At 37.3% G+C, this 14652-nt stretch overlaps 1 protein-coding gene across 3 annotated transcripts in view; it reads left to right on the forward strand.

The window, feature by feature from the left end:
• Window positions 1–14652, forward strand: part of LOC123875362 (kielin/chordin-like protein) — a 59775-nt gene that overhangs the window by 24522 nt on the left and 20601 nt on the right. The gene's annotated exons all lie outside the window — the stretch shown is intronic.

Raw genomic sequence — 14652 nt, forward strand, 5'->3', positions numbered from 1 at the left:
TCGGTTGCTTTAGTCCTTCTACTCCTATTATCTCCTCATTTCTGATTTGGTCATCTAGAAAAACTCCAAGCATAGCTTTCTTCATCGCCCGACGAGTGAATAAATCCTCTTAAATTAAGTTAAAATAGTAAATGCTGCTATTTAAAACCTTAAACGGAATTACCATGAAACGAAAATACAATTTCAAAGAAAAGGTTTCTATTTCAAGCACGAATGAATCAGCCGGTAACTCAGTAGGTAACACTATATCGGTGTTGCCCACTCTAACTAACCATTTTCCCAGCCGCATCCGCCTGCGGTCACTGAACGCGTCTAAGGACCGCGACACATACAACGCGCTAGAACAACAAAAAGTATGTAATCACTACGTTTATAAGTGTAAATTAAATAACACCCCCGATAAGTGAAGGTTACAGTAACTAGAAATGGGCTGATAACTTTCAAACGGCTGAACCGATTTTCTTGGGTTATAGCTATAAGAACAATCTTGATCAAGCCACCTTTCAAACAAAACTAAATTAAAATCAGTTAATTAGTTTAGGAGCTATGATGCCACAGACAGATACACAGATACACAGTCAAACTTATAACACCCCACTTTTTGGGTCGGGGGTTAAAAACAACTTCACACTGATAGTATTCGTGTACGATTTCTGAGTTTCTTTTACTCGAGTCATCGCGCCATGGCTAAGGTTTGGAAAACTCTTCTAAGATCAGCGTTTCCTACCAATTGTAATCCGGATATCTAGTTTAACACAAGAATAAACATCTTCTAAGCAAACGCGTCTCATTTTAGGCCATCTCATCACTTCCCAAGATCATTGTGATCAACTAGAACTACCATAGTAAAGCGTGTGCCTTTAGTGAAAAAAAGGCTACTAACCAAAAACGTCTCCTTATTACTTATTGTAATTTCAGAAGAATTAGAAAGACATCCCTGATTAGTGCCATCCCAACTTCTTTAATTTTTGGTGAAAAAATTGAAAATTATTTAGTCTACAATAAACCTAAACGAAAGTGATAGACAATTTCTTAGACAAATACTTACGCTCTAAAATTCAAAATATGTACTTACTCTAATTCTTGTTAGCCTTTTGGTCTTGGGAGGTGACGAGGATAAAACCGGGGTATACCAGCAAATGAATGTGAGCCCAGCCTTACGGATGCAGGAATGTAATCAATGCGCTTGCACCTAATTTGTGAGACTAGATTTTCCCGCTATTTGCTCTGAATGGAGTTTTTACTAGGCTACCTATTGCTATAATTGGCTGTTGACTTTTGCTAGCAAGACGATGCGTTGTAAATCTGCTGATTAATTACGGAAAAGCTGCATTACTAATAATTGTTACTCTTTCTCTTTCTCAATTATTGTGCAAAAACGCTGGTTTACAAATGTGTAGTCCCAGCTTCGATTCTCGGCTGAATCAATTTGGGGATTTATAATTTCAATATTGGATCTAGTCCTGCCTAAGTAGTATTACTGTAGTTATTATTAGTTACTATTTACCGGGTGGTTATTCTAAGTTACTTAGGTACCTTACTAGCCAAAGCGTAGGCACCTTGCTAAGATATTTTGAGTTCAGTTAGGAAGGTAGGTATAAGTAGGTTCTAGATATTAAATATTCTGTGGTTCAGGTTCGATGCCGCAAATTGAGACCGATTACTAGTTAGGTAGTAGTAGGTACCTACCTACCTACTGGGAGCCTTTTGTCTACCCGCGACTTCGTTCGCGTGGATGTAGGTTTTTTAAAATTCCCGTGGGAACTCTTTTAATTTTTTGGGATAAAAAGTAGCCTATGTGCTAATCCAGGGTATAATCTATCTCCGTTCAAACAGCCCAATCCGTCCAGTAGTTTTTGCGTGAAAGAGTAACAAACATACACACACACACACATACAAACTTTCTCCTTTATAATATTAGTGTGATACCACCATATTACAGTATTATTCGTAGAATATATAAATTTCCAAAAAAACATAATTTTAAAACGTCATACAGTTAATTCTTATCACAGATTTGAATGGCAAAAGAGAGTTTTTACTTTTAGCGACATCAATATACTCATACCTCCTAGTTCCTAATACCTTTGTCATATTATATCAGCCAGCTCATTATAATGCGCGACGACACTCCAAATGTATTAGAGCACCTCTTGGGAATAACAATCCACCTTCTTTGCGGGACCCCCGACCCTATTCACGTCTCTAGTGAAGATATTTAACTCAAAATAGAAACACGTAGGTACTTTATCATCATCATAAATGGCCCACGGGTCTCCTGACCCTCAAAATAAGAATTAAGCTGAATCTACCACGCTGGCCAAGTGCAGATTAGCAGACCTCATACAACTTTGAAAGCATTTTTCTTCTCTTTATTTGGAATAATTTAAATTGCTTGGTTACTTATATCTAGCTAGGTAATACCAACATTTTTTATTATTATTATGGAGAACTCTAAGGCATGAAGGTTTCATGATGTTGCCTTTCTACGAAAAGTGATGTGCCTGTCCGGAACCCTTATTGGATTATTATGAAGGTACTAAGGCATTTTTTCAACATTACAATTTTGATCAGAGTAAATTTTTACAATCATATTGTTTTACAAAAAGATTAGGTAGTTTGATAAATCTAGATTTTTGAATCAAAAGATTTTTTTTAATAATAAATTTTAAATAATAGATACCTATAGGTATAATAATAAAGGCTACTAACGAATATATAACTCGTTGACATAGGCTGCGGAAGCGTTACGTAAGCGTAGACGTAGCGCGTATTATTGCGTTGGAATGAATGAAACTGTATGAAACATGGCACACCGCTTGCGTAAAGCGTGGACGTATGCGCAACCCAGTGTGGAACGGATTTAGGCGCGTCAATACTTACGTGTCACGTGTACGCAATTGGTGTTAATCGGCCTTAAATCACCTATTTGCGACTACAACGTGTTATTTCTCAAACTTGATATTTGAGCAATAATACGTAGGTAGTCGCAAACGAGCGAAATGTTTTAGAAAAGCAGGAGGAAGGAAAACGGTCTCTTTAAGAGTGTATTTTGAATGTTCATAAAAATATAAAAGTTTTTTACTATTTTTCTACAAGGGATTTTACTCAGTAAAGTAGGTATTCTCGTATGCAGCGCGCTCCTCCAGCGGAGTACCACTTTACAGTAACACCTTCTTTGCCGCAGCACTTGACCTCGTTCCAGCGCCGTTGGCGTCTTTGAAGAAATAGCCACAAAGAGTTCTGACTATTAAAAGTTTATAGGCGAATTTTGGTCTTTGTATCTTTTCAAGGACACTGTTAAACTATAACTTATACTATAAGTAAGTATGGTTTCACTAGGTCTTTTTTTTAAACAACTTTGTTAACTAAAAGGGAATTTATACCTACTATTCCATCCATCCATCAGCCCGTATGCGTCCACTGCTGAACATAGGCCTTTCCAAGAGCTATACGGATACTATTATTTATTTATATATTGTTATTACCTTATTACCTATTTATTTATTTATATGAATTAAAATACCTACCTTCCAAAGAAAAATGTATTATAAAGACTGAAGTATATAGTCGAGTCATTTATCATCTGTCTTGCGAGTAGCGTAGAGGAAGTTCACCTAAGAATAAAGGTATCTTTCAATTTATTTAGCGATATAAAATTTCTTTTATTTAGACAACAATAAATAATTTTGGGATTGGAACGCTGTAAAATACCCAGGTACAGTACTTATGTACCTAGATAGAGTAGTAAACTAATGCCGTCTAGACCTTTCGAATCTCGACAGAGACCTACATGCCCTTCAGACCTTTCGAGAGTGGGAACAATATCAATGAAGACTTTTAGTTATTTACTAAGGAGATTATCTATCATAGTGCACAACAGTGTGCGCTCTCATAGTCCGACGGGACGGCGAGATGGCAACCGGGTGGGGACGCCCCGCTCATCCGCACAACCCCCGCGCTAACCCGGTGCGGGATAGCACGGGGATAGCGCAGGTGACCTGCCCGGCTTGCATGGGCAGTAGAATGGGCAGAGATTATACCCACGATTATATCCACTGATTTCTATATATCAGTGGATATAATATCTGTGGGTGTGCTGGGCGACCTCCCGCCCCGATTGCCATCTCGACCTGTCACGAACCCCAGATGTCAGGCGGAGGACCGACGGCGTTACTTGTTCTCGGATGAAACACCGCCATTTTCTCAACTAGCTGCTACTGAGAATTTCTTAAAAGAAAAGAAAACCCAATAAGTAGCTTTTTTGCTCCAATCCAGGATTTAAACCCAGGATCTCATGATCCGCCGCCGGATAAACTAGTCCCTGGGCTGTAGGTAAACTAATATGTAGAAAGCGTACATTCATAAAAGCTCAGGGGCGCAATCAGGGCCGACGGCCGTAACTTTTGTTTACCGCTGCCACCGCAATGGAACCGAGTCACGTCTCGCACGAGATCAAGATATTGTTATACAAACAACAGCTGGGGAATTTGTAAGCGTTGAATAACCGCATAGCGCAATATCATCACTTTAATAACAGTCTACATGCACTAAATTGTAACGTTAGTCTTGCAAAGATACGTGCTTGGTTGTTTCAAGGAACTTTCAAAATTACGAAGTAAAAGCACTAGAGGTACTTGTCAGCTAAGCCAGGCCAATTAACTAGTCTAAAAAAGAAACTGACAGACTGATATAATACTTTCAATGTACCTATAGCTGAAACCGCTTGGTCTAGAAACCTAAGCTTTTATACGTAGTTTCTCTTTATAGCGTAGACTCCCGCTAAAACAGGTTCCTCTTTTGAAAAATTTCAGCGGGACCTTAAAAAACCGAAGAAGTCGCTGGAAAAGGCTAGTAACTTGGGAAAAAGCCAGCATTATATTATCACGACCGGTCACCATGTGTTGTAAATAAGGCATTTATCTAACTAGTGGCGCCAATTCTGTTGTTTTTCTCTAAACTAAATTTAGTTTATCTGTATCCTGCTACTTTTAATATTGCTAAAAAAGGGACAGATCAGGAATTTTACATTTAAAGGCTCTAAATTTTAGTGCACGCTACAAATCTAAACAATAGGCTCGCGGCTGGCAGCTAAAGTCACGAGGTTTGACAGCTCTAAATTAAATTTAAATCTGTCACACTGTGTCTGTCCTTTTCATATTACATTGGTAAGAAGAGTATACGAATACCTACTCTAAATTTTGTTGCCAACATAATCAGTACCAGTATCCACCTACCCTTATGCCGCTCATAATGAAAATAAATGGTCACGATAATTATTACGAACTCTCTAAACGTACTGGTTTCACTCGTGCGGTATGTCGCATGACGACATGAGTCAAGGAGAAAGTATCCGCTTCACCAATGCGATTATTGTGGATTTAAAATATATTATTTTATCTGCGTTCGTTTAGAGATTTGGTAGCGTAGATATATCATACAAGTACATTGATCCACGGTATAATATTATATACTGGTACTTTTATCTATGTATGGACCTAATATTATGTTTCCGAGTAGGTACATCTGTATATCCTATGGTGACTGGATAAACAGAATAGTAGTACTGTAATGTAATAGAAAAATTTTTTTTTTGGTGAAAATGCGAGTTTATTTCATGACACAATTGGCTTATCTACACATAAATTATACGTACCAATACATTTAGTTTTTATAAATGTTTTAACCCCCGACCAAAAAAGAGGGGTGTTATAAGTTTGACGTGTGTATCTGTGTATCTGTGTATCTGTGTGTCTGTGTATCTGTGTATCTGTGTATCTGTGTATCTGTCTGTGGCCTCGTTGAATTTGATTTATATTGAACAGGCCTCAGAATAATTCTAAAATCAACGGAACAGACAATAAAATACTCAAAACCACCCTTAATAAATAATTATTAATTAAACTAGTACTATTATAGTAACCGCTTCAATAAACATTGTTTTATCTCCATGAAAGTAACAAAGAAAGTTATAATTTATCCTCGAAGCAAGTACCTAATTTGTCTTTAAGTTTCGCGTCGCGCTCCAGGCGCTGCTGCTGGTAAGCGATAAGCCCTACCCAAGGCGTTCGTCACACAATTTATAGGATACCTACTTGAATCGTATACCCCGTATACCCTACACTTATAATATAACAGCTATATACTCAACCTGAAGCTGTGATAGCCTAGTGGTTAACATCACTCCTGATCGGAGGTCGAGGATTTTGTGCCAATGAATGGCATATGTAGGATGACAACTAACTTTTATTGCTAAATACCCAAAACATCTCCCCCATAAATAAATGAAATATTATAAGGATTATTTTCCCCAACAAAAAAAATACAAATTAAAACATACAACGAGTGTAAATTAAAAATTTATAACACCCCCGACAAGTGAAGGTTACAGTAACTAGAAAAGACCGAAAAGACCTGATAACTTTCAAACGGCTGAACCGATTTTCTTGGACCATTCCGCGCCTACGATCCAAAGTATCTGAGTTTTCCAAAACATCATTTTCAAATAAATAATTATGTATCAAGGCAACGTCCATCTTAACAGCTTGACATATTTTGTCAATTGACATAACATTATAAACCTAACGGTTATGTAACCTTCTTTTCTACAAGAAAACTAGAAAAGAGCTGATAACTCTTAAACGGCTGCACCAATTTTTTTGGATTATAGCTAAGAACACTCTCGATCAAGCCACCTTTCAAACAAAAAAAGTAAATTAAAATCGGTTCATTCGTTTAGGCGCTACGATGCCACAGACAGATACACAGATACACAGATACACAGATACATAGACACACAGATACACAGATACACACGTCAAACTTATAACACCCCTCTTTTTGGGTCGGGGGTTAAAAATGCAATAATTGATGCAGCTTTCTACATAACAGTCGACCAGCTGTTCCAAATATAAAAAATTCAAATAAAAACGTGCGGATTTAGGTTTTTTAAAAGAAGAAGAATTTTATTGGAATTGCTAGTTTTTTGAAAATACGGTGAAAAAGAAGTAGGTCATCTGTGCCTTTATCATAAACCTAATAAGCAACGAGCGTTACTAATGTTAGGTACAAGTACAATCATTACGCACTTAAAAGAAAATTTATTATATTTTTGTTAAAAATAAATACTTAATCAGAGCATAACATATATTTTATCTAAACTGAGACCAAACAGTGAATTTTCTTTTTAGCTGCATCTGAATCCATAAATTATTGAGATGATAATAATCGTAAATAATAATATGTCCTTATACCCTGAATTAACACATCCCGGAAAATTTATAGGTTTCGCAGGAATAACTAAGTAGAACCGAATCATTCCAGGTGGATGAATAATTTATAGCTATATACATCTTGCTACAGCTTGCATCCCGAAAACGTATCTACATATCACGTTCTAGGTACATAGGCTATTTTTATCCTGAAAACTTAAAGGATTCCCACGGGATTCTTTAGAAATCTAAATCCACACGGACGAAGTCAGTTCATAATATTATTTCCACCTATGTCGGAGATTAGAGAAAACCTAATAACATGCCATAGGATTAATAATATCACACTAATATTATAAAGGCGAAAGTTTGTATGTGTGTGTGTGTGTGTATGTTTGTTACTCTTTCACGCAATAACTACTGAATGGATTTGGCTGTTTGAAATGGAGATGGATAATATCCTGGATTAGCACATAGGCTACTTTTTATTCCGGAAAATCAAAAAGTTCCTACGGGATTTTAAAAAACAGAAATCCACGCGGGCGAAGCCGCGGGCATCTTCTAGTTACTCATAATAATAATCAATGCGATTATCTAGGATGAGATGGTAACAATGAAATTGGAGAAACTTAGTTCACAAGAAATGAGGCTTCCGTTGATTGCAAGGAGAAATCTTCGGAGAAGGTACAATAAGCTGTCATAATTTTGTTGATACTTGATAAGGATAGTCCAAAAACCTTAGGCTAAATCCATGTTAGGCCGCGGATACACCTGTAAGTTTTACTCACGTAAGTAGCTTACCGGGTGTGGTGGCGCTCTATAGGGAAGGCCTATGTCCAACAGTGGAGGTCCACAGGCTGATGATGATGATGATGAAGTAGCTTACATGATAACCTCACAACTAGTACTAAACTATACACTCATAAAAGTGCATTTATTTTAGTAAAGTTGTCAAATAATATTATGAGCATATTATATTATGAGCCTCTTGAATAGATTATCGTTATAAATACACTTCGTCATTGATGTTTTTAAAAGTGATGAGCTCATAGATTAGGCTAAAACTAGTAGGTAAGTATATCTCATAGCAGGATTTTATTTGTATACCTATATTATAATGTTTTTTATTACTAAATATAATAAAATCTAAATTAACCTGTACTGTTACGAATTACGATGCGACCGCGCAAAAGACTCCCTCCCTCTGATTTTCCCATATCTTATTCTGTCTGTCCCAGCTAGCTGTAAAAAAAACTCTGCCACGTTGGAGATGGCGTTAATGATTTTGGAGGGCCCATAAATAAGCAGATTTTGCCAACAAATCATCTATACGGCACATAATATTATTAACCCCCGACCCAAAAAGAGGGGTGTTATAAGTTTGACGTGTGTATCTGTCTGTGGTATAGTAGCTCCTAAACTAATGAACCGATTTTAATTTAGTTTTTTTTGTTTGAAAGGTGGCTTGATCGAGAGTGTTCCTAGCTATAATTCAAGAAAATCGGTTCAGCTGTTTGAAAGTTATCAGCTCTTTTCTAGTTACTGTAACCTTCACTTGTCGGGGGTGTTATAATTTTTTAATTTACACTGTACTAGATCAAATCCGAAAGTGGTCTGCCCATCTAATTACTAAATTTCACGGCACATCCGTTTAACCGGTATTGACGAAATTAGGGACAGGCATAGCTTGTATCCCGGAGAAAGACAGGCTTTTTTTGGTCCCGGAAAATAAAAGAGTCCCACGGGATGTTTAGAAAACTTAAACTCAGGCAGATAAAGACGTCGTCGTCTAGTACAAACTATTTTCATCAGTTGAAAATTCCGTTGTACAAAATATAAACAAAATAATAACTAACTTTTCACTATTGTCCATTAAAAGAGATTCTAAAGTTTACTACAGCATTAAATTGTTAACCCCTGCTACGTACGAAAACTTTGGCACTTTGAGAACTTTCAGCGACAGCGAAATTATACTGTTAATGTTAGGGACCCAACTGTTTACATTACAATTTACAAAAGCCTTTCATGTATTTTAGTTTACCAGAACAAAGTACACATTTAACTTATGAAATTATGCGGTCTAATAAATAAACATTTGCGTTGATACATAAAAACATTTTAAAGTTTTTCTTTGTATGCACCTACTCGTACGTTAATAAATAGGTACCAAACCTATCTTTAAATAAGTAAGTTCATATTTTGAAGACTATTTTTAAAGTTATTTGCATAATTGTATATTGTCCTTAGAATACCTAAGTAGCCATTTTAGTGGCTAATTTCTAGCTAGTTATTTGAACATTGTTTTAATTGATTCATTAGATACTGGGAATAGTTATGCTAGGGGAAGTTAGGACAAAAAAACACTTCTTGTCTCTAGTTATCTTAGTTTTAAATATTTTTTATAATTTGCTATTTTAGATAAGCTGAATAAATCATACTTTACAGTCAGACAGACCATAACTTTGTTTTGTCTAAAGGTCAACGGTCTTGCTGCTTTTTGTCAGACCCGTTTCGTTAGAGACGTATTCCTTATTAGAGTTTAGTAAGAAAATCCATATTAACCTCGGGGAATATACTAGGACGAAGACTCGGTCTTAACTCTTGATCTTATTTTTTTAAATAAAGTAAATAAACCAAGTTTAACTAGAATAATAAACGTAAATATGTAACCTTTTTAGTCCAAAGGTCAGTGACCCAGGAGGTTTTGACTTTTGGTCAAGAACTGCAGTGAAATTATTACCAGCCATTTAAGTTCTGTGTCAGATTCGTTTTGTATTCCATATTTGAAGCGGCTCACTTCACTTTCTAATTCTGCAAATGTGTTTATTTATTGCACTCATTTTCACTTTCAAAGCTCTGTGCCGAATTACAAGAGGTTAGAGTATCTCTTTGGAATAAAAAAATTTCTATTAGGTAAGTAAAGTATGTACCTACCTAGTACCTTCATAGTTTTTACGTTTGCTCTTCTGTCAGTAGTCCCTACTGACTACCAATTTTTTTAACGGAAATATAAGAATAAAGGAGCCTTCGAACTACCTACCTACTTAATAATAATGTGCAGTAATATAAGTAAGAGGTTGGTGGGAAGTGGCTAGATGGTGGCGCTCTTTAGGGAACCCCTAACATCATCGATGAATATGGTTATTAACTATTGTATATCCTATAAGTCAATGCTTCGATTTTGCCGCAAAATTTATATATTGTGTAACGTTGCTTAGTCAATCAGATTGGATATTTACCAAATATTTACACACAAGTATAGATTCCTTCCCAATATTTGGAAAGAAAGTTTCATTGCAACGCCGGCCGCGTCACGCCTTTCACTCCGCACGCTAACATTATTGCGTCACGAGGTACCTCAACTCGTCACTACGGTAGAGTTCACTCACTTGAAAAGCTTGCGTCATAAGCGTTTCCGAACACGTAAAGAACCTTTTTAATTAATTCTGCGGCCCGTTTACAACAGTCAAGAACGGCAATAACCCTTTAGTTTTTAACTTTATTAAGAACAGTTCTTGCTTTACAACTCCTTTCACCGCCACTGGCAGACATACCTTAATTGCTTTCCTGTGCACTTCCTATCTACTTTGACCTAGCTCATACTTAGGACGGAGTTAAAACGAGACAGATTTATACAGACTAGAGATATAACTCTGTCTCGTTGTAACTCTGTCTTAAGTCTGAGCAAAGTCTAAGTCTCTATAGATTTCAGCCCGATATACAGTCTCTCTGAAATTCTGTACAAATTCCTCTCCAAATTAGTAATAAGAACAAAATAATCGTGAATCGAATTTTGTGCCACTCACCACTGTGCAAGGAAGGTCGTCCAAATCAGAAGATAATTTAAATGTTTAACCTATCCTGAGTGATTTCTATTTTAAATATAGAAGGTAAATTTTTTTATACACATGAAATGCCTAACGCATACCCTTCCGTCAGGGGAAACGGAGGGATTATGTCGGGCTTGCTCCCACTAAAACCTGTGTTTGTTCCTCAACGGACTGGCGAGCGTGTATCATATTATATAGAACTAGCTGATGCCCGCAGCTTCGCCCGCGTGGATTGGTCAGATCCCCTGCAGCATCAGGATTGAGGAGTTGGACTCCAAATTTTTTATGAAACAATGTCGCAAAGTTCCTCTATCGATTAAAAAAGAAATGACGCAAATCGGTTCAGAAATCTCGGAGATTTCGGTGTACATAGGTAGAAAAACACAACTCCCTTTTTGAAAGTCGGTTAAAAAAGTAGCCTATGTTACGCCCTGGTCAATCCTCTACTTGCCTGTGAAAGTCCCGTCAAAATCGGTTCAGCCGTTCCAAAGATTAGCCTTTTCAAACAGACAGACAGACAGACAGACAGACAAAAATTTTAAAAACGTGTGATTCAGTTATGGTATCGTTCAAATAACCATATGAGCTTAATATGAGGTAGTTATTTCGAAATTACAGACAGACACTCCAATTTTATTTATTAGTATAGATATAGATGTACCTACCAGCTATACTCACGTACTTAGGCGATGTTTCCGCCCGACTAGATTCAAATCCATCCCCGGGTCCTTTTTCACAGGGACTAGGCTCGTTGCTCTTCGACATCGACTTACGTGATATACTCAGGAGATAATTGTTTAGCATAAACAGGAGAAAGCGACACATTATTAGCATGATGACAATGCTCCACTTAGCATTACGTCATATTCAAGCTCCTCGGATAATGTACGATAAGCAAACAATGGAGTGACTCCGAGAACCGTGATTATGTATTGGAATACATTATACTCGAATTGAAATTAAGGACTCATCTTATTATGCTCATACTTGTATTGTAAGGACTACTTAACACCTACGCGCGTGCATTATAATTTGAACCTACGCGCATCATTCTAGTAGGTTAACGTATAGGTACTAATTACTTATTCAAAGTCAAAGTCAAAATCATTTATTCAAAGTAGGTACAATTGTACTCCTTTTGATGGTCGAAATTGTTAAACTTGTAAGATATAGTGGTGATAATTAATTACGTTACTTAAAACTAAAGCTACGAGGGTTCCAAACGCGCCCAAGTCTGAGAAGAGCCCACAACAAACTCAGCCGGGTATTTTTTTTTTATTATCACCACTTTACAAAATCACATAAACTTATGAGAAATATCAAAGCTGACTGATTATACTTTTTATTAGCGACCCGCTCCGGCTTCGCACGTATAGCTTATTAAAGTTTTCGTAGGGACCTTTAATGTTTTTGAAAATAAAATATAGCTTATGTTACTCAGGAATATGTGTGTAGCTTTCTACTGGTGAAAGAATTATCAAAATCGGTGCAGGAGTTCCAGAGATTAAACCCTACAAACATACTAACAAACTTTACCTCTTTGACATTATAATAGTGTAGATAATTTGACTTCGTCCTCGTGGATTCAGCATGTTTACATAATCCTGAGGGAAATCCTTTATTTTCCGGGAAAAAAGTGTCCTATGTCCGTCTTAGGATGCAAGCTATTCTTTTGTCCTTAGTTCAGCGTTTCAGAACGTTCATTTGCCATGCTAGAGATATTTTCTGTCAAAATATGAGGTCAAATTATTTTTAACCCCCGACCCAAAAAGAGGGGTGTTATAAGTTTGACGTGTGTATCTGTGTGTCTGTGTATCTGTGTATCTGTCTAATGAACCGATTTTAATTTAGTTTTTTTTGTTTGAAAGGTGGCTGGCTTGATCGAGAGTGTTCTTAGCTATAATTCAAGAAAATCGGTTCAGCCGTTTGAAAGTTATCAGCTCTTTTCTAGTTACTGTAACCTTCACTTGTCGGGGGTGTTATAAATTTTTAATTTACACTTGTTATTATTGCAAGTGCGCTTGTGACACCGCGGTGTAAAGCCGATACTTTTCCATTAACATTAAGTATCTATGTGCTTATCTTATTTAGAATTCAGAAGCATCATAACAAGCGGCCAAGTTGCACCGCAGTGCGAACCGTCTTCGAAATCAAACTGGCACGAGGCCGCACACCTTACGAATTACGATGTAATTACTTATTAATGAAATCACTGGTGCAATCTGGCAGATATCAGTTGGATTGGATAACATCTAATAGGTATCCTAATATCATCTTAACCTAAGCCATAATGACATGTCGACTATAGGTACGTAATATTCTATTCTGCATGATGTCCACATGGAATAAACCATAAAGTTATCACCAAGTCAGTGTATCCAAAAATATTACAATAAAACTTAAAGCTAGCCTTATCTAATTACTATACAAATCATGCCCGTGTGGAATGGTGCCAAGAATACTGGCTGCATTTCCGCGTTGGACAGCCAGGCTGATCCGTTGCGCAAAAAATGAGCCAGCCCTTCTGTCACCCGATGAGGCTATTAAACGCGGTGAAATGTCTCGTAAAAATTTCTTTGCACTAAGACTCCATGGCCCCAGGGTCTCCACGGCAAACGGAACAAAAATGTAACTCTCAATAAGAGAGGCATACTTGCGCCGCTTGCCGTTTTCAGCTATTTCTGCTGCGGCTCCCGGTCTTGATACTGTCTCCCTGATATGACACGGGGCCAATGTGTCAACGCACGTTGCGTCCCACATTAGCGCCCGTCCCCGTTCCCAGGGAACCAGCGTCAATCCATCAGGTCTCTTGCCATCATCCCGACTAATCCCTGCCGGCTCAATGAGCGCAGGAACGTCTATGGTGGTGTATCCTCTAGTTAAGACCATTATCCATGACGTGTCGACTAAAATGCATCTTGATATAATATTATTATTATACCATGGGAGTCTAAATGAGTAGGTATTATCTGGGAGTACTCCACAATTTCCTCAAAGGTGTGTGAAGTCTGACATTAATCCGCATTTTACCAGCATGGTGATTAATGGCATAAGTCCTTCTCATTTTGAGAGGAATCTCATGCTCAGTATAAGGTCAACGCGATTGGTTAGATGATGATATCTAGATAGATAATCTAATCGTTCTTAGTGCTCACCTACTTTATGGAACTCTGCATTTCCCAACGAGTCACATCCATCGATGGTCACAATTCACATTCAATCGTAATTCGTATGACTCGTTGGGAAAAACTGTGCGTTGCCTGTGAGTGTTGGGTTTTATTACCTAAGGTACCTAAGCAGATATTTTGGTGGAAGCGATTCGTTAACCTTTCGACGCAACGCCTATAATAGTATACGATTGGCCAATACTATGTGTGTAATTACTAATTACACGGCCTCGAGACCGCTGCATTTGGTTGAAGACCCGGCAATCATATTTAATGATTCACGTTCGTAGACTCGAGGTGAATTTTAAATGTAGAGAGCCGTTTTCGGAAAGTTACATGCGTTTGACTGTTGAGTATGAGCTATAAACCGCATGTTCGTAAGAAGATTTTTCTCTCACTGAGCAGATCACTACTTATGCTTGGAGTTTCTCTACGTGAACAAAT

The sequence above is a fragment of the Maniola jurtina genome, chromosome 19 (assembly GCF_905333055.1).
Source record: "Maniola jurtina chromosome 19, ilManJurt1.1, whole genome shotgun sequence".
NCBI lineage: Eukaryota > Metazoa > Arthropoda > Insecta > Lepidoptera > Nymphalidae > Maniola > Maniola jurtina.